Here is an 18,527-nt window from a genome sequence, read left to right as displayed (position 1 = left end):
ACATTGGCACCCAGAGTGGATGACTGGAGACTCTCTGGGTTAAAATCTGTGGGGAACACGGCACAGGGGACACAATGGGGGGAGTCTACTACAGACTTCCTGCCCAGGATCAAGAGCTTGACCAGGAGTTCACCAGGGAATTGGCTGAGGCTGCACGCTCCCAGTGCATGGTTGTCATGGGAGACTTCAACTACCCGACATCTCATGGGAAGAGTGCTTGGCCAAATCCGAGTGGTCGCAAAGCTTTCTCTCATGCATGGATGAGGTCCATCTGATGCAAGAAGTTGACGGGCCGACGAGAGGTAAAGCCCTGCTTGACCTGGTTCTGGCAATGGGGGATGACCTAATCAGTGACCTAATGATCGAAGGGAAGCTGTGCAACAGCGACCATGAGCTGATCACCTTTGCCATCTGCTGTAAAGCTGGCAAGTCAGTCAGTAATACAGAAGTCCTCAACTTCAGGAAAGCTGGCTTTGACAAGTTCAGGAGGCTTCTCAGGGAGGCTCTAAAGGGCCACAACCCAAAGGGGAGGGGAGTTCAGGACGAGTGGTTTCTCCTGAAAGGTGAGATCCTGGATGCACAAGCAAAGTCTATCCTATCTCAGAGGAAAGGCAGCAAAAGGGCACAGTGGCCCCCTTGGCTCTCCAGGGAACTAGCGGACCTCCTGCGGCTAAAAAGGAAGACCTACAAAGGATGGCGGATTGGATCCACCTCCAAGGAGGAATATTCTGCACTGGTCTGGACCTGCAGGTAGTGAACCAGGAAAGCCAAGGCTGCGATGGAACTCCAACTAGCTACAAGTATCAAGGACAATAAAAACTCCTTTTTTAGATATGTGGGGAGCTGGAGGAAAAGCGAGGGCAACATTGGACCCCTGCTAAACCAGATGGGACAACTGATAACTGACACCCAGGAAAAAGCCAACTTGCTAAATGAGTCCTTTGCATTGATCTTTCATCAGTCCCATGGGACACCCCTGCTCATTACAGGACAGTGAGGCTTGGGTGAGGGAGATTCCTTATCCTCCATCAATGCTGACCTTGTGAAGGAACACCTTGAGAGGCCGGACACCTTCAAGTCAGCTGGCCCTGACAGGTTACACCCCAGGATACTCAAGGAGCTGGCTAGCATCATAGCTCAGCCCCTGGCATGGATCTTCAAGAGCTCCTGGTGCTCTGGTGAGGTACCCAAAGATTGGAAGGCCAATGTGATGCCTATCATCAAGAAAGGGAGGAAAGTAGATCCAGCAAACTATAGGCCCATCAGTCTGACCTCTATCCTGGGGAAGGTCTTAGAAAAGATTATCAAAGAGGCCATTCTTAACAGACTGACTGATGGCTGAGGGATAGCCAGCATGGGTTTGTTGAGGGTAGGTCTTGCTTGACCAATCTTATTTCCTTCTATGACCTATCACCTGGACAAGGGAGAAGAGATTGATGTGGTATATCTTGACTTTGAAAAAGCCTTCAATCTGGTATCCCATGATCACCTCTTAGCAAAACTGGCTAACTGTGGCCTTGGCCTCACCACAATCCACTGGCTGGGGAACTGGCTCTGTGGTAGGACCCAGACGGTGGTGGTTGACGGAAGTCAATCGTTGTGGTGTGCTGTGACCAGTGGGGCCCCTCAAGGCTCTGTCTTTGGGTCTATACTATTTAACATCTTCATTAATGATGTGGACATTGGTATCAGAAGCAGACTGGCCTTTTGGCTCCACAATTAAAAAAGGATGTGGAGAAGCTTGAGGTGGTGCAGAGTAGAGCCACGCACATGATCAGAGGTCAGGAAAACAGACGTATGAAGAGAGGCTGAGAACCATAGGCCTCTTCAGCCTGGAAAAGCGCAGGCTCAGGGGTGATCTGGTGGCCACCTATAAGTTTATCAGGGGTGCTTACCAGGATCTGGGGGAATGCCTGTTCACCAGAGCACCCCAAGGGATGACAAGGTTGAACGGTCATAAACTCCTCCATGACTGTTTCAAGCTGGACATAAGGAAGAACCTCTTTACTGTCTGAGCCTCCAAGGTTTGGAACAGATTGCCGCTGAAGGTGGTTCAAGCACCTATTTTGAACACCTTCAAGAGCCATCTGGATGTTTATCTTGCTGGGATCCTATGATCCCTGCTGACTTCCTGCCCCCTGGGGCAGGAGCTGGACTCGATGATCTTCTGAGGTCCCTTCCAGCCCTAATGTCTATGAAATCTATGAAATATGAAACCCATATAGATATTTAGAATTTATTTTATCATGATGATAGAGACACTGGTAGGCTTCCACGTTGCTTTAACATTGTAAATATACCAATAAAGCATTGCCCAACTGATCACTGTCTCTCTCTCTCTCTCTCTCTCTATGTGTGTGTGTTTGTGTGTGTGTGTGTGTGTTTTGTTTTAATTGTGGAAAAACATGGATTTTGGGGTATTTTTAAAAATGGATTTGGGATGGTGCTGCAGCAGTCCAGCTGGCACAAGGGGTAGTGTCCCCAGGTACCAAGTGGTCAGGCCTCAGAAGCTCCTGAGAGTGAGTAGCCCTGAGCTGCTTGCCAGGGCAGCTTTTTGTATGGATGGGGCCAGGACAGGGCAGCTTTTTATACTGCTGGGGACAGCACAGGTGCTGGCCCCAGGCTCTAGCTCTCCCTCGCTGCAGATCCAGGAGGAGCCAGGCAGGGCTATTTTTCCCCAAGTGGCACAATTTGTTCCACATCAAAGTGCATGTCCAAGCACGTGTGCTGAGGCAAAAAGCCCTGGCTCAAATTTGCACTGCTTCTATTTAAGCTGCTGCAAGCGCACGTGCTTGCATGTGTGGATGCACTCACTGTGTCTCTGGATACATATTTAGGGCAACTCAGTGAGAAGGCTCAAAACCATCCAGAAGGAGTGTTGCAGTTACAGAATGTGCCCACTAGTTGTTTGTAAAGCTGCATAGGTGGTTTCACTGTGAGCAGTCTACCACAGGGGTCACACGCAGTCACTTGCTAAAAGCTGAGCCAAACAGAGCGCAAGGAGTGAAAACCAGGCCTCTGGACTTGTTGACTGGTTGATGCAAAACCAACACATGTGAGGGTCGAGGGCTAGTAATTGTACTTCTTTGTATTTCATTGTTTTGGCTATGAGCAAGTGCTACTCTAGCTTTACTTGCCCTCCGGATAAGTAGAAAATGTGACACAGCTAAGTAAGGTATGACTTGCTATATCCTTAGGTGGGCCTGCCCAGGTAGGATCCAGGGAATAGATATCTGTATGTTGATCCCTATCCCTATACTCTTTTAGATAAAGGCAAAATAGTTTTGCTTTTCTAGTAGATGAGGAGAACAGCTGTCTGTTAATCCAAGACGTGAAATGCTGTTTGCTGTGGAGATCTCCAACTATTTGTTTGCTGACTGGGTCATGAAATGTTTTGAAATAACTGAGAGGCTGCCATTATCTCCAGTTCTAAAGTGTACAGGTGGCAAACACGATACTTTATTACCACCGTATGGTGGGAAATCATTTCTCAACGACTAGTGGGTCATATGTGTGCTAAAGTACAGAAATGTAAGTATTCATGTGAAATAATTTTTGCAAAAAACTAATTTAAATTAACCATGCAACAACAATATAGGGGCTGAGGTTGTAGGAAGAACACCTGTAGATATTGGGCATTTATACATGTGCTCTGAGAGTGTGTGAGGGGAGAGGGGAGGCACTTTAATTAGAGAGGCTCATAGAGCCGCTCTAATTTAAGTGCCTGGAGTGTCATGTGTATCAGTGTCCCTGCACTGAAAAATGGTGGCAGGGGTGCTTTAACTAAAGCTCACCAAATGAGTTTTAGTTAAAGTGCCGCCACTACCATTTTTCAGCATGAGGATGCTGATATATGTGAGTTTGCTGGAGCACAGTAATTACCGCGATTAATTGAGTCTGCTCAGACATGCTGTTACAGCATATTGGAGCAGCCTCCCTACACATGTATAAGCACCCCTAGTATCTAAGAACTGTTGCTTAAACTAAGCTTATTAAATAGTACTTAAATACTATAAATATTTTATGTCTGCATGAAATATTGGCTTATTAGCCAACATGATACTTTTTTAAAGCGGACTGGAAATTTTAAATGTATACTTGTCAGATTTTTACACAGCTCCAAGCCTTAACTTCATAATGCTTTCTTAAGACAGAGCTCTGGCCTGTGCTTCAGCAAAGAGGAAAATTGAAATGCAGAAAGAAGAGGGGGAGGTAATACTTATACTTACTATCACTTCCTCATCTTTCTGCTCTGTTAAGGGAGATGTGACATTAGGAATCTGTTTCACTTTCTAACAGCAAAGTCTTCAAAAACAAAGGAAGAAATACAAGCAACATCTGACCAGTGAATGTTCTACATTTGCAGTCTGAGCATTGTTACTATTTAGAGACGTATATTTGGCCTTTTTCAGAAAGGTTTGGAGCAGCTTATAGTAAGAGACACAGAACCCACAAGATAAGAAACAACCATCTACTACTTTAAAACTTCATCCCACGCCACCCACTTCTGCTTCTCTGCCTATTATCCAGGAGAGCAAACCCTTTGGCCTATCCTGAGTTTCCCAACCCCTATTCACATCCAGGTATGCAACATCTCTTCCCACTTCCCCACCCCCATCCGTACTCACACCCAAGAGAGATCCCTTTCCCCTCTTCCAGTGTCCCTCCCAAGGCACTCTGCTCCTCCCCTGCAGAGGGGCTATACTACTTAGGAAGGCAGGGCACTTGGTTCCTTTCAAAAGTATGACAATTCAGTTTGTTGCCGGGCACACTTATTTTGTATAGGCAATGCTCTCCCTCTGGATGGGTTAGTAAGTTGTTACTAAGAATTAAAACTGGTACCTGTGAATCTTCATTCTTGAGCTGCTACTGCCTGAGCTTAAAGAGCCAGGTCTCCTAGCCAAGGTTATAGCAGACTCATTAACACCTGTAACCCAGCCATGTAGAGGAAGGGACACACCAGGCTAGCATGGGTTTCATGTGCTGCACTGTTCAAAAAGCACAAAAATAGAACCATAGTAAAAAGGATCGTTTCCCCTGAATTGATTTTACTGCCCTAAGGTAATGATAGCACATCTGTGCAGGGTAGAAAAGAGGAATAAGAACTCTCTGTAGGCTGTGTGAGCCTTTGTACACACCACAAAATTGGCCTTTAAAGCAGCTTAAATGCCCTCCTGCACCGCTTTAATGTCATTGCTGTTTGCACATTCAGCAGCATGTTCTGCTTTAAATTACTTTGGTACTTGCTACCTAACAAAGTGCAGCAGTGCATGGGGCGCTGGAAGCTGGTGTGCTCAGGGCTTGGTGGGACCCATGCATCTCAGGGGCTGTGGGACCCAGCAGCAGCCTGTGCAGGCAGGCTCCACTGAAGAAAAAAACCCAGCAGTGAACCTGATCTTTTTTTTTTCTCCCCAGAGGCTGCCTGCCTGCCTGAGCTGTGTGGGGGCCTGGTGCTTCCCTCCGTGGCTGCAGGGGGGCTGATGCTTCCCTCCATGACTGTGGCACCCCTTGGGACTGCCCGGGCCAGGTGCCAGTGGGCAGGTGCCACCTGGGGGGGGGCCCACGCAGTTCAGGGTCCACTTGGCCCACCAGCAGCTTGCCCCTCCTCTCTCCTCCCCTCCTCCCCACACCAAAGATGCAGGTAAGGATTGAAGCCCCACCCTTGTGTCCACACCATGGGGGTTTAGTTCAGTTTAATTATCCCTAAATTGAAGTGGTGTTTTTAAAAACCCACTGTTTCAATTTAGGAAGAACTAAACCTAATTAAACCCCTGTGAGGTGTACAAGCAGCCTGTATGTCTTGATATTCCTCTTACTCACTGCCTCAAAAGAGTTGGGTGAGGAGATGGCTGGGATGCAGCTGGGCTTGGAGGATTGTTGTGAGTGGGGTAGGTCAGTGATACCTACCTCCTCACCTTCCTTCCATAAAGAGCAGAAGGTGGGAAACTCTGAAGAGTGCCTCTAAATACAGTGTACTCCAAAGCTATTCTGGGTTTTGGAGATCATGCTCAATCCCCTGATAAAGGCTAAGCATAAGCTACAATTTAGTTTGTAAGAAGCAGCTTTGTGGTAGCTAGAGCCGATGAGCCAGGGACCTTTTAGGATGGGAACGAGGCTGAATCACCACTTTTTTCTGATGGGGGAATTCCCTCTTTGTCAGGTCTAGTGGTTCTGGTTAGTGGATGTCTGCCCTAAATTGTTTACAAGCAAAGATGTGACCTGGCAATTTTCATACAGGAGTGTCCAATTATTTCCCTTGGCCCCTGCACTGCTATGTAGTGTTGCTGCCATGTCAGAAGACAGATTAATAAAAAATTGATGTAGTAATGAGCTATACTTATAAAGAACAAGACGCTGCTTCCTGCCAAAGCACATTGGGGTCCAAAAAGCCCATTAAATACGAGACTGTCTCAGAAACATAAAACAAAATCTAAACGAAGGGTCCTTGTGGAAAGAGGAAGGCTATCATATCACTCTGCAGAGCACACTTCACAAAAAGTGTGCTCTGCTCCTTCCTGGGAGCATGCCTCTAGTCTGGTTGTGGATGGCAAAAAAACCTTCTGAAGGGACTGCAGGAGTCAAGAAAGCCATAAGAACATGTAGAAGAGAAATGAATCAAGATGGAATTGCTGTATTTTCCAGGCTGAGAACCAAACAGCTCATCACATGTGTTGTTATCTCCTTGCATTTATCCAAAATAGTTTCTGTGGGCATGTCTACATGTGCTCTTTAACGAACATTAGCCTATTTTAATATGTATTAAAGTATCACTAAAAAAAAGTGTGCTTTCATTAATGAACATTAAAATAGGCTAATGCACATTAAAGTGTCACTAAAACTATGCTCTTAGTTAATGTGCATTAAGTTGGGCTAATCTGCATTTTCCTAGTACCTCAAAATGGGTGCTTGTAGATGTGCTACAATGCTGCTCTAACACACTGTAATTACAGCATGTCTGAGCAGACTTGATTAATTGAGTTTGCAGGAGTGTAGCAATTACCACACTCCAGCTAGCCTCTGTGTCTTGTGCATTAGCATCCCTGCGCTTCAAAATGGTGGCAAGTGCACTTTAACTAAAGCTTGGTCGAATGAGCTTTAGTTCAAGTTCCCCCACTGTCATTTTGAAGGATGGGGACACTGATATATATGACACTGCAGTGCTTTAATTAAAGCAGCTCTCAGAGCCGCTTTAATTAAAGTACCCCTCTGCCCCCAAAGCACATGTAAAAGTGCCCAATGGTGGTACTAGATGAATGGTGGCACATTAACTAAAGTGCATTAATGCATGTTTAGATGGGCCCATGTACCTCCTAGCCTCAGCAGGAGCTGGACAGAAAAAAGTCTATGGACACATTCAGGCAACAAGGATTAAAATACTGAACTGATGACTTACTCAAGCCTTGCCTAGCCACAAAGTAGAGTAGGTTTCTCTGAAATCAGTTTAGTTAAATGAATGCCAAACTGTTTGTGGACACATATCAAGAGAAGCTGTTTTAAATTGCAATAAGAAGATCTGCATGGATTTAATAAAACTCATGTAAAAAAAAACCTTGCTAAAGTGCTGCATTTTTTGTGTGCGGACAAAGCAACACATTGCGCACAGTATGCAGTGCACAATTATTCCCAGCAAGGCAGTCCTGGTAGTTTGTGCAGATGGCCCTTTCAGTGCATTTACAAATTTTAATTATTTTCTAGCACCATCTAGTGGATAAGATGCACCAGATCTAAGACATTATAGGCTTGCATATTTGTACATTTTTTATTTAAACATAAGAAAATGGGTTTCTTTTATTATGAGCTTGAACAGACAGTTATAAAAGCTTATTAATAACCTTTAATAGGTTTATTTGGTTTTTTTAAAGTATTTTCAATAACTGACATTAGCAGGCACACAAACAACTTATCTCATATCCTGAGGTCTTATAGGCTGTTAAAGATCAGCAGCTTCCTAATTGCTCACAGGAATGCAATCAAACATGAGCTGAAAAAAAGAATCCTGAACATTTCACAATAAAAATACCTACATTTGACACAACTTTATACTGTCCTAGTTTTCTGGCCTGAAATACTTTGGACATGAAGACTGTAAACAAAGACACACAGCTATGTAAAGGAAAAACATTTGCTGCTTTACTTTATAGAGTGTCTGTCACCGAGAAAACGTTTTTGTGCATGTGTTTGTTTTACAGACCATACCACAATAATAAACAGAGAGTAGCTAACACAACTACAAATGACTGCAATATGTAGGCAGTTGGCAGGGGATAGCAAGCACACAGATTTGACAGCTATGAATAGGTAGAGCTGGGCAGTTTTGCGCCCTGGAGAGAAACAGCATGCAGGGCAGCAGCCAGACAAGTGGCAGTGTCACTGAGCTGGTGGCAGCAGTAGCTGCTATTTTTGCGCCCCCTACCTCCCCTACGTCTGGTGACCTTCTCACTTGTCCCCTTCATTATGCTGTAGTGGTCATGTGAATATTACATGTGACCACACAAATATCCTATGAAGCATCTCAAATATGATCTCAAGGGAGCAAGCTGGCATTGTCATGTCAAAGATCCTTGTGCCCATATCGAAGTGACTTTATAGACTAATTGAATCAGTTTCTGATCAGTGCTTTCTTCTGCCTGACTTGAGACTATCATGGCTAACTATCTATCTTTGCGAAGTGACTTTGTACAACAAATTAATACTGAGCATGGAGGAAAGAACTGTGGTTCCTTGTGGCCCACACCTATACCTTTGCAATTCCCCAGGACAGAGCCAGGGTATTATGGGGTTGATGAACTGGGCTAGAAATGGTAGCCCTTTCTTTCCCTTGATTATTGACCTGCAGCTGGGGCATTGTAAAGCAAATGGCAGAACTGCACTTTAACATCGGAGTGTGTCATGCCAAAGATATTATCATCTTGAATGCTGAACAAAAAAACCCAAGCCAGCAGCCATCTCAGCTGTGCGCCACAATGAAGGGCCTAGCTTTAGACAACCAATCCTTTCTATTGGATGTGACCTTGGGCTGATATTTTTAGCTGCAACTCTGTTGGTATTTGCTTGATTTAATTTTATTTCATTTGCTTTGACTTAAAATAATACAGCCCTTCCTCTGTCCAGGCATGCATTGGCTTCTTGTACCCGTTGCATCTCCAGGACTCAAAAAGACAAAAATGGGCAAAACTGTCAGTCTCCTGCTGGAGAAGCGGCTGCAGTGACTCAGTAAGTATGTTTAAATTATTATTATTTGTCCTGTGAGTTAGGGTGTGGGACTGCTGAGCAGAAGAGAATCCTGACCGGATTTAAGCTTTGATTTCCAATGATTACAGGGTGCAGCAAATACTCAGGAAGAAGTGATTCAGTGCACTAAGAAACTGGCTGCTAGGAGTAGGCTGCAAAATAAACAATGAGAGCTACTAAGGGAAATGGAGGCTTCCCCACAGAGGGAGCATATGCCTAAGATTGTAAGGAAGAGATCCATCCAGTGCTAGCTCAGTCCATGCAGGCCCTACATGGTATTTCTTTAGCTCTCCCAAAGGTGCAATCCTTTGGGAGAGCCAAAGAAATACGAGAAAAAAAAAAGAGCTGTAAAAAAAAAAATATGGATGTCAGGGTAGTTACTCTTATGAGGTAGTTACTCTTATGATTTCTCAAGACTAGGCCCTCATCTTCATCATCACATAAGAATGAGGGAAGAAAGCAGGCATGCTTTTGACCCTAAAATGAAGCTGTAATTATATATATTAATGAAGGCTCTAGGAAAGATTGTGTATTGACACTTTTAATGCCATGAATGCTCTTGGTTGTAAGGGTAGAAACTTGCATTGTATGTGTGTTTTTCACTTGGGGGGGATAGCTTATTTTTTGGTCCATATCTTTTGAGAATGTATTTTTACTTAAAAAGTGACTGTGTCATCTTTGGCGTGTGTATCATCCCTGGCATCATTAGGATGTGCAAAACCCGAAACAGCTAAAACAGGACAAAAAGCAGTGTGTAGTTTTGCACGCTCACCAAAGCTGCTGTTAATATAGGAAACTTTTAAAGACAGCAGCCCAAAGGCATGCACTGGAGGTGGGTGGGTGCACGTATATCCAGTGCAAAGATGTGTGAGCCTAGGTGTGTGCACTGGGGGTGGATGGGTATACATGTATCCAGGGCACAGTTGTGTGATTCCAGGTGCTGACCAGGTGGGTGTATGTGTGTCCAGGGCAGATGCATATATGCTCAGATCCATGCACTAGGGGTGGGTAGGTGTGTGTATACCCAGTGCGGAGGCGTGTGCTCCTAGGTGTGTACACTGAGCAGGTGGGTGTGCATAGATCAAGTGCAGAGGCATGTGCACCCAGATGCATGCACCAGGGAGGTAGGTGTGCATGAGCCCAGTGCAGAGATGTGTGAACCTAGATCCGTGCACTGGGGCAGGGGGGTGGGGAGAAGTGTACATGTATCCAGTGCAGAGGTGTGTGAGCCTAGGTGTGTGTAATTGAGTAGGTTGGTGCATGCATGTGTATCCAGTGCAGAGGTGTGTGTGCCTAGATGCATGGACTGGGGATCTGTGTATGTGTGTACCCATAGCAGAGGCCTGTGCACCTAGATGCATGTACTGGGGGCAGGCAGGTGCACATATACCCAGTGCAGAAGTGTGCAATTTAATTGCTTTTCTGAGTAGAACAGCTCTTTAAATTGGTTTTATTGTCTTTTCCAAATTGATGTATGCTTAATAGATATTTACACTCATATACTGGGCTAATAGTCATGGATGGCATCAAAAAATTATCAGTTAAATCCATGGTGTCGAACTCCTAGCACAGCTCCCTCATTGTGTTCAAGCAACCAGCTGATACTGTAGTGCGCAGGTTTGTTATTACCCTGAAATAGAATAGTTTTCTGATAGCATACTGTTAGGTTTACAATAATTTGGATTATTAAGAAGTATTAGCTTTACAGCTGAATACAAGGCATGACCTGTGGCCTAGCAATGCAGCTGACCACAAGGCACAATGATAGCTAGGCCTTTGCTTGTGTCATATAATCATTTTAACTGTACCAAGCATTTTCTGAGTTGAAAAGTGAATCTGTGTCTGTGTGCTAAAAAAATCAGCTACAGCAAGAAGTAAGATAAGACAGAAAAACCATTGTTTTGGGTATACTAGTTGCGTCCTTGAAAAGTATCTTCTACTGTGTAAGGTTTTGCTAACATATTATAATGTTACTGTTACTTAACTTTTAGCTTTTAAAAGTGCTAGTTCAGCTTAATAAAAATATGCTGTTACAAAGATTTGTAGAGCACCGCCCCAAATATTGCTTTTGTTAACCATATAGTCTTGCTTTGTTGTAAGAAGTATAAAAGATCGCCTCACCCTTGAGGAGAGGCCATTTTGCCTTTTGCTGGCTTTATGGTCTTTGCTCGAGCAAATAAACAGCTGTCTTTCTTTACCCGCGTTGTCTGTCAATCAAATTACAGCTAGACAACGGACCTTAGGGAGGTTTCTCCCACCACATACTAGTGCAACTTTATTAAAAACAACGGATTTATATCACTACACTTTCAAATGGGTTTTTGAAAGTTATTAACAGTTTTAAGTTATTCTGTTTTCTTATTGTAAGCCATCCTTTGTTGGAAAGGCTTATATATCTGCTTATATCAAATAAATAAATAAATTCATAACATAGGACTTGGCCTTTGATTTGAATGAGAGTTGAAAAGGAGACACTGGCATGGTGAAACCAATTGCCATATGGCATATTTGTGAACACTTCCAGTGTGTTGGAACCCCTGTGTCCCTTCTGAATACTTATATTTGTATTTCATTTCTGCTCTTGGTTCTACAGTTGGTACAAGGAGGGGAATACAGCAACTGAACATAAGCACATTGCTTCTACTTTCAGGGCCCTTCACCTACTGTTGCCACCTGACTTACCACCCCCCATTTAGAGGGATCCTTTTTTTGTTTGCTTTGTACCTAGCACAAAGGCATTGTCAGCCATAACAAGGGTCCTAGGTGCTACTGTCATACAAAATGGTAATAGTAAATAATACTACTCTCAGAAAGTGAGATTTCCTTTACAAAATTTTTTTTTCTAAGAGCAGCAAAGTCTTCTGTTATCCTCCGTTGGTTCTTTTAACCTAAATGGAAATCTTTTCAATGCTACATGTAAGTCTTGCATTACAGGTGCAAGGCAAAGAGAATGACAAGGATGGGATATGTCAAGCATGTGTTCCACTTGTACAAAGCTCCTGCTGGAGGAAATACTTGAAAAGGAAAACCACTGCAAAGGGGGTTCTCTTGGGGATTACCTGTTTTATGTTACACAAATACAAAGACTGCCAGCTATTCAAGCATTCCTGAGCTGTGATATCCACTCAGTGCTGGTAATGCAAAGGAGAGAAATATCTCTTCTGGCTATAAGCACCAGGATTTGGATTTCCGGACAGAAAAAGCAGGTTGTATTTGAGAAGGTCAGTGCTGCCATTTATCCGCTCCCTAGAAAGCATTTAAAAGTCACCTCAGTTAGAAGGAAATACCTAGGTGCCTTTTTTTTTTTTTCCTTTTAGGGGTTGGGAGTGAAATAAGTGGGGTTTTGCAGCCCTATTCATGTACTTACATTCATGTACTTATGCTGCTTGGCTAGGGACAGACATTCAAAAAGCCCGAGCCTATATTGATTCAATCTCTACAGGTTAGTCTAACTTGGGTAGGCTAGATCCATTTTGCAACTGGACAGACACCCCAGAAATGTGGGCACATGCCTGCAGTGGCTCAGGCTAGAAGCTGAGAGATGCTAGAGCAGCCCTCCCTTCCTTTTCACTATACTGAGCTGAGGGAGGGGGTGGGGGTGGGGGTGGCCAGGCCCGCAGGATGCTCTGATTAGCCCAGCAGGTAATTGATAACAGTGTTTATCACCCTAACTCAATGTTCAGGTTGCTCTGCTATATACCAGAGACTTGTCTCCTGTCTGGATAGGGGCAGACTGAAGGTGGGGGAGAGAGAGGGATGGGGTGGTGCAGTGGTGTAGTCACACCCCACTTTGATTCCCGCTCCACCATAAGTTTAAAACAAAATTGCCAGGCAGTGGCAGCAGTGAGAGACTCAACTTATTTCACGTCTCATTATAATCTATCTGATTCCTTCTAAACACTTCATCCCACAGGTGTTAACAATCTTCTCTCCCTTTTAATGGTCTCAATGTTCCATTAATCAAGCTATACTTTCTTCAGCAATTTTGCTGTTAACAGCTACTGTTAATGTTAGCTCTATTTTACAGCCCTGCAGACTATTTTCTAACTCTGGCTAGAAACATTAACTGAGTTGCGGAAACATTAACTTGGGTGAACATTAATTCAGGTATGGAAATAACTTTCAGTGAAGCACTGGATGCACTGTCAAGGTGTTGTATGTGATGATCCACCCACCATCTGCACCCCCTTTTTCAAAAGCCTGGATCCACCCATGTGTCTGGATATCCCAGGATCTAGCAGAAGAGGATGCAGCTTGTTTCAGTGTTTCCAACTCAAGTGCCTTTATAATGAATATATTGTGATCTATGAAGTTATTCCTAAAGCTCCTGCAGCTTCATGATTAGTGAGAATGTGATTTCATTAAAATGAAAAAGGTACGATTCTAGGCCTCATGATTGTGGGGCAGAATCTAGAAAATATGAGCTCAGTGCCCCTTACAGACTCAAAACTCAAGAAGCAAAGAAAGGAAGCCAGTATCCCAGAGGTGGGCAATTATTTCAGCTAGAAGGCCACTTAACAAGTGAGCTGTTGAGGGCTGCATACACAATTTTTTTTTAGAAGATATAATTTTAACAAATTATAGATAAAAATAAATAATATACTAAAAATCAAATCTATACTATAACATATTCTAATTTTAATTTTTTCCCCCCTGATTTATGGTTTTTGGTAGTGTGTATAGAGTTAATTATAATAGCTCAAAATAAAGTCTTACTCTTGTAGACTGTGGGGGGGGGTGCATGTGGAGTGTGGATGTTGGTGTGGGGGTACATGCGTATTTGGGGGCTGCCTGTGCACTAGGCTCCAGGAGCTGGCTGGTGGTAGGGGAAGAAGTGAGGGCAGGTGGCACATGCAGTAAAGCTCCCTAAGGGTGATGGAAGTACAGGCATGGCCTGCCCCCACCAACCAGCCTGCAGCTGCCCCCACAGCACCCCTCATGGGGCTGAGCCCTGCCCACTCCTGCCTGGAGCAGCCTGCCCCGTGTATCCACCTCCACCTGCACCTCTTGGCCTTGGCCTGAGCCAGGACACACAGCTTCCCAGTGGAGTTGCTCCTGAAGTGACTGCAGCTGCCCATGTGCTGCTCAGCTCCCTTCATCTCCTGTGGCTCCTCCTCCTCCTGTATTGTTTTGGATGGGGAGAAGCTGCCCTGGGAGACTCCTCTCTCAGCTTGTGGGGCTCTAGCTCCACCTTCCAGAAATCTGCCTGCTCAGTGCCAGGAGCAGCCAACTACAGGTAATTGGGAACTGGAGGTGGAGCTTTGCATGCTGGGCTAGGAGCTGCCTAGCTGCAGCTTCCCCCAGCCCTGGAGTGGTGCAGCAGGGGGCAGGAGGAGGAGCTATAGGAGAAGGTGGGGAGCCAAGCAGTACCTGCTGCACCAGAAGCAGTCCTGTCAGGAAGGTGTGCAGGCTGCTGGGGGTGGGGCTGGAGCTGTGGGCAGGAGTGGATTGCCCTGGGTGGGAGCAGGCAGGCCTTGGCCCCATGCAGACTGCTGTGGGGGCACCCATGGGCTGTATTTTGCCCACCCAGTTTAGACTCTTAGCGCTTTGGGGCAGAGGTTCTCTCTTGTTAAATGCTTGAACGGTGCTTAACATATTGGGCTTTGATTTTAGTTAAGGTCTCTGGGTGCTACTGTTAAATAAATATTGACTAATAATATAATAAGCAAGCATGAAGAGGACAGTGGATTGTCTGTACAACTGCAAGCTAACCAGCAGGGTGACAGGAAGAAAATTATTCATGCCAATAGAGCCTGATTCGAGAACAATGTCACCCTTCATTAAACTCTGCAAATCCCTCATCTTCAAAGGGAGGAAGGCTACAAGCCAGATACTCAGCTGGTGCAATTGGGAAGCTCCATTTGAGTTCAGTGCAGTCAGGTTGATTTATACCAGCTGAGGACCTGAACTCACTGTCACAGAGAGCTAAAGCGACAAAGGGACTTAGTGCCCAAATGCTGCAATACTTTTGGTGCTTGGCTCTCAAACCGTGTTAAGTGCTCCCTATGTAATACATAGGGAGAGTCAGATTGTTACAGAATGGATCCAACGCTACCCACATGAACAGGGAGCCAACCAAGGCCAGCATGCTGCCTACAACTTGTTAATGAGGAACTGCTGAGGATGGTGTGTCTAGAGCTCAGTCTCTCTGAGTCTTAGAAACTTTATTCTGAGCACAAGATAGTGCCTTGTCCTTGGGTTCCACAGACTGGGATAGTCTCCTGAAGGTAGGCATCTACCCCCTTAAGTCTAATAACTGTACAAGAGTTATTCTTTTCTTGTGAAAATACAAAACTGGAGGAGAAGGCAGTGCTTTTCCTTTTCTTTAAAATTCATCTACAACAGCTAAACAGCTAGAGCATTGTCCAAGAGGCATGAGAACAAAGTTTGGTTCCCTCTGCCTGGAGAGAGAGAGAGAGAGAGACTTGCATCCCCTGGGAGAGTACCCTAATTATCAGGCTACAGACTACTTCTGCATAGGGACACTCCCAGCCCTTCCTCTCCCACTGGGCAGAAAAGAATTCAAGACTCATACTGAGGTACAAAGCCACAGGAAGCATAATGAGATTAGTGGTTAGCTCCTTGACCTGGGGTGGTAGAAAATTAGCTTCTTTAGAGCAGATGCCAAAATCCAGGTTTCCCCCTCTCAAGTGGATGTCTGCTTGCTAAGCTATTGTGTAAAAAGGGACACCAGCATCACCCCCACTGTGGCCTTCTGGAGGCCAAGGAGAGAAAAATGACTTGACAAGGACTGGCCTGTGAAGGATACAAACCAAAACGGGTACAACACAGTGAAAATTAAATGGAAAAGTGTTTTGTGGAAAGAAGGAAGGAACCAAGCAATAAGTACACCCCATGCTCAGGGAGTTACAAGGCACTTTGATGTTGCTGAAAGCACATTTTGACAGAGTCTTGGTGCTTTGTGGATTATTGGCTCTCAGGGTACTTGAAATGCCTGCAGAGTTTGCCCACCCACAGCTGGTATAATCACTTTATCCCAATACAAAACAGGAGATATTCTATTCAAAGGAGGGAGGCTTCATTATGAAGTCAGTGAACTGCAGGGGGGCATTTTGAAGTTGTTTAATGCTGATATAAATCAGTTTTTATCAATACGCAAGTAAGAATAAAATAATATGACCTGGGGACAGTTTGTCATGCAAGATTGAGGATTTTAAGTGTTTTTAAAGCGTTTCCTTCTGCAAATGTTAGGGATTAACTGCTGTGACTGAACCACCTTAGAAATGTGGGAAGTGCAAGTGTTAGCACAAGGAGTCTCCTGTATCTGACAAAGTAGTATGTTGCATATGAAAGCTCATGCCTCTGAACCAGTTAATCTCTAAGGTACTACCTTGACCTGCCTTCTCTCAGTTTTCACTAATTCCGAAGACACTGCTGATGTTGTATCCAGTGGCTCCAGATTAAAACTCTCTTTCCTTAATAGACAAATTAGTGAAATCTTTGACAAAGCTGGCCAGTGAATGTGCCAGAGCACCATGCTTGATTTCACTTACTAGTCTGATGAGGTACAAGTTTCCATTTACTCCATGCAATGTCTGTAAACCCCTGACCTGGCTAAGGAAAGTAGTGGGGGAAGGAAACAAGGGTTCATTCTGTATCCATGTGCAAGATGACTTCAACAGTAAGTTTTCAACCACTGTCAACAAAGTACCTTATGTTTATCAAGGCAGATTTTTTCATTATATACACAGATATATGTTTTTAAATATAAATGGTCATTTGAGAGTCCACAATACCGCTTTTTACATATGTCTATGGAATTTCTGGAAACGGTTAGTTTGTATACTGTGCTGAAAATTCTCTCAAATGAAGTGTGAACCATTTAAATTATTTGTAGAACCCTCTAGCTCCTTCTAAATACACTCCCTTTCTTTCAGCTAAGAACACCTTTGTGTGTAATACAACATTATAAAGTTATAATCTTTAGTTTGTACTTGGGGTTGTAGGGAAGTCCAACCAATTTAAATTGGACAAGAACATTTGGGACTTCTGAAAATTTAGAAAATATGAGAAGGGGGATGGAAAAAGAGGCAAAATACTGCATACTCTGCTAGACTGCACTGTAAAGGCCCATCGATTTTAGAAGTTTGAGCAGGATTATATATAAATGCAGTGGCAAGGATGACAATAGATGGCCCAGCAGAGAACACTTGTCTCTCATGTCACTAACCCTCTTGATGAAGGTGGCATTTGATACATCACAGTAGATTGCTTTTGGTCTGCAGTTAGAAGCAAACAGCATAGGTTAATCCTGCTCTCAGCTGCACCTGGTGAATTCCATTAAAGATAATGAGGCTGCATAAGAATATATGAAAAGTTAGATCTCATGCTTTCCTATCCATTTAAGGCCTGATTTTGCTATCTTTGGCGCTTGTAAAAGGGGTCCTCACAGAATGAAGCCAGAGTGGCAGGGCTGGACTCCAGGCTCCAGTGGGTGCGCTGAAAAATGTCATTTGGCTTTAGAGGCCTTTCCAGCAATATTCTCCTTCATTTGATAAGGGAGTGCTTTGGAGCCAGTGAGCTCTCCAGAGGTAGAAAGAGCTTTTAAATTCATCACTGCCTTTGGAATAGGAAATTATTTAGAGTCTTCATGTACTAAGGAATGTACTGGGCTTTGATACAAATGCTCTCACAAATCTGAATGTGCGGCAGTGAGTGGTGGAGGGAAAGTCTGGAGCAGAAGTTTAATTTCTGAGAAATGTGAATCAATTAAAAAAGTACTGGAAAAAGAAAATCCCAAGCTTCAAAGCCTTCCCTCCCTGGGTGCTGTTGAGTCTAAGATCATTAGGTTTGCCGCTAAATTAAATACTGAAGTGGGATCCCTGCTTAGAAAAACAGTGTGCCAGGACACAGTACGGGCACATTTTTCAAATAGCCGTGCACTATATGCGAGCAGATCTGTTTGCATAAGATAAACCCCATGTTGACCTGTACCAGGTAACAGAATGTGTGGGGTGGAGCAAACTATTAGGCCTGTGCGAAGAGGTTAGTATTTGCTTTGGATTCAGCCAATTCAGGGGACAGTGATTTGATTTGATGATTTGAATCACTGTCCTGAATTGATTTGTCCGAATCTGATTTGGAGATTTGGCTGCTGCCGACTCTCTGAATCGAACAGGCCCCATCCCTGCCCGCTCTCCCAGCCCTGTCGATAGCTGCCCCGCCAAGAGAAAAGAAAAAGAAAAAAAAGCCCTGCCCTCACTGGTTCCTGCCAGGCGGGGGTGATCCCCACTGCCCTGTGCTGTGTGGGGGGCTCTGATCCTGAACTCGGTCGT

At 44.4% G+C, this 18,527-nt stretch overlaps 1 long non-coding RNA gene across 4 annotated transcripts in view; it reads left to right on the top strand.

Annotated features, from left to right (window-relative positions):
• Nucleotides 1–9,038: 9,038 nt before the first annotated feature.
• The window catches only part of LOC109285871 (uncharacterized), a 310,547-nt gene continuing 301,058 nt past the window's right edge, over nt 9,039–18,527 (top strand). For 2 of the 4 annotated variants that reach the window (XR_009462693.1, XR_009462692.1), the window contains exon 1: nt 14,337–14,467. This is a non-coding gene — a long non-coding RNA (uncharacterized LOC109285871). Of the gene's footprint in view, nt 9,214–14,336; nt 14,468–18,527 lie in introns of those variants that run through there. The other 2 variants (XR_002093776.2, XR_002093783.2) reach the window with 2 other exon arrangements.

This window comes from Alligator mississippiensis, chromosome 5, assembly GCF_030867095.1.
Source record: "Alligator mississippiensis isolate rAllMis1 chromosome 5, rAllMis1, whole genome shotgun sequence".
Lineage (NCBI taxonomy): Eukaryota > Metazoa > Chordata > Crocodylia > Alligatoridae > Alligator > Alligator mississippiensis.
This window is presented reverse-complemented; position numbering and strand designations above follow the sequence as displayed.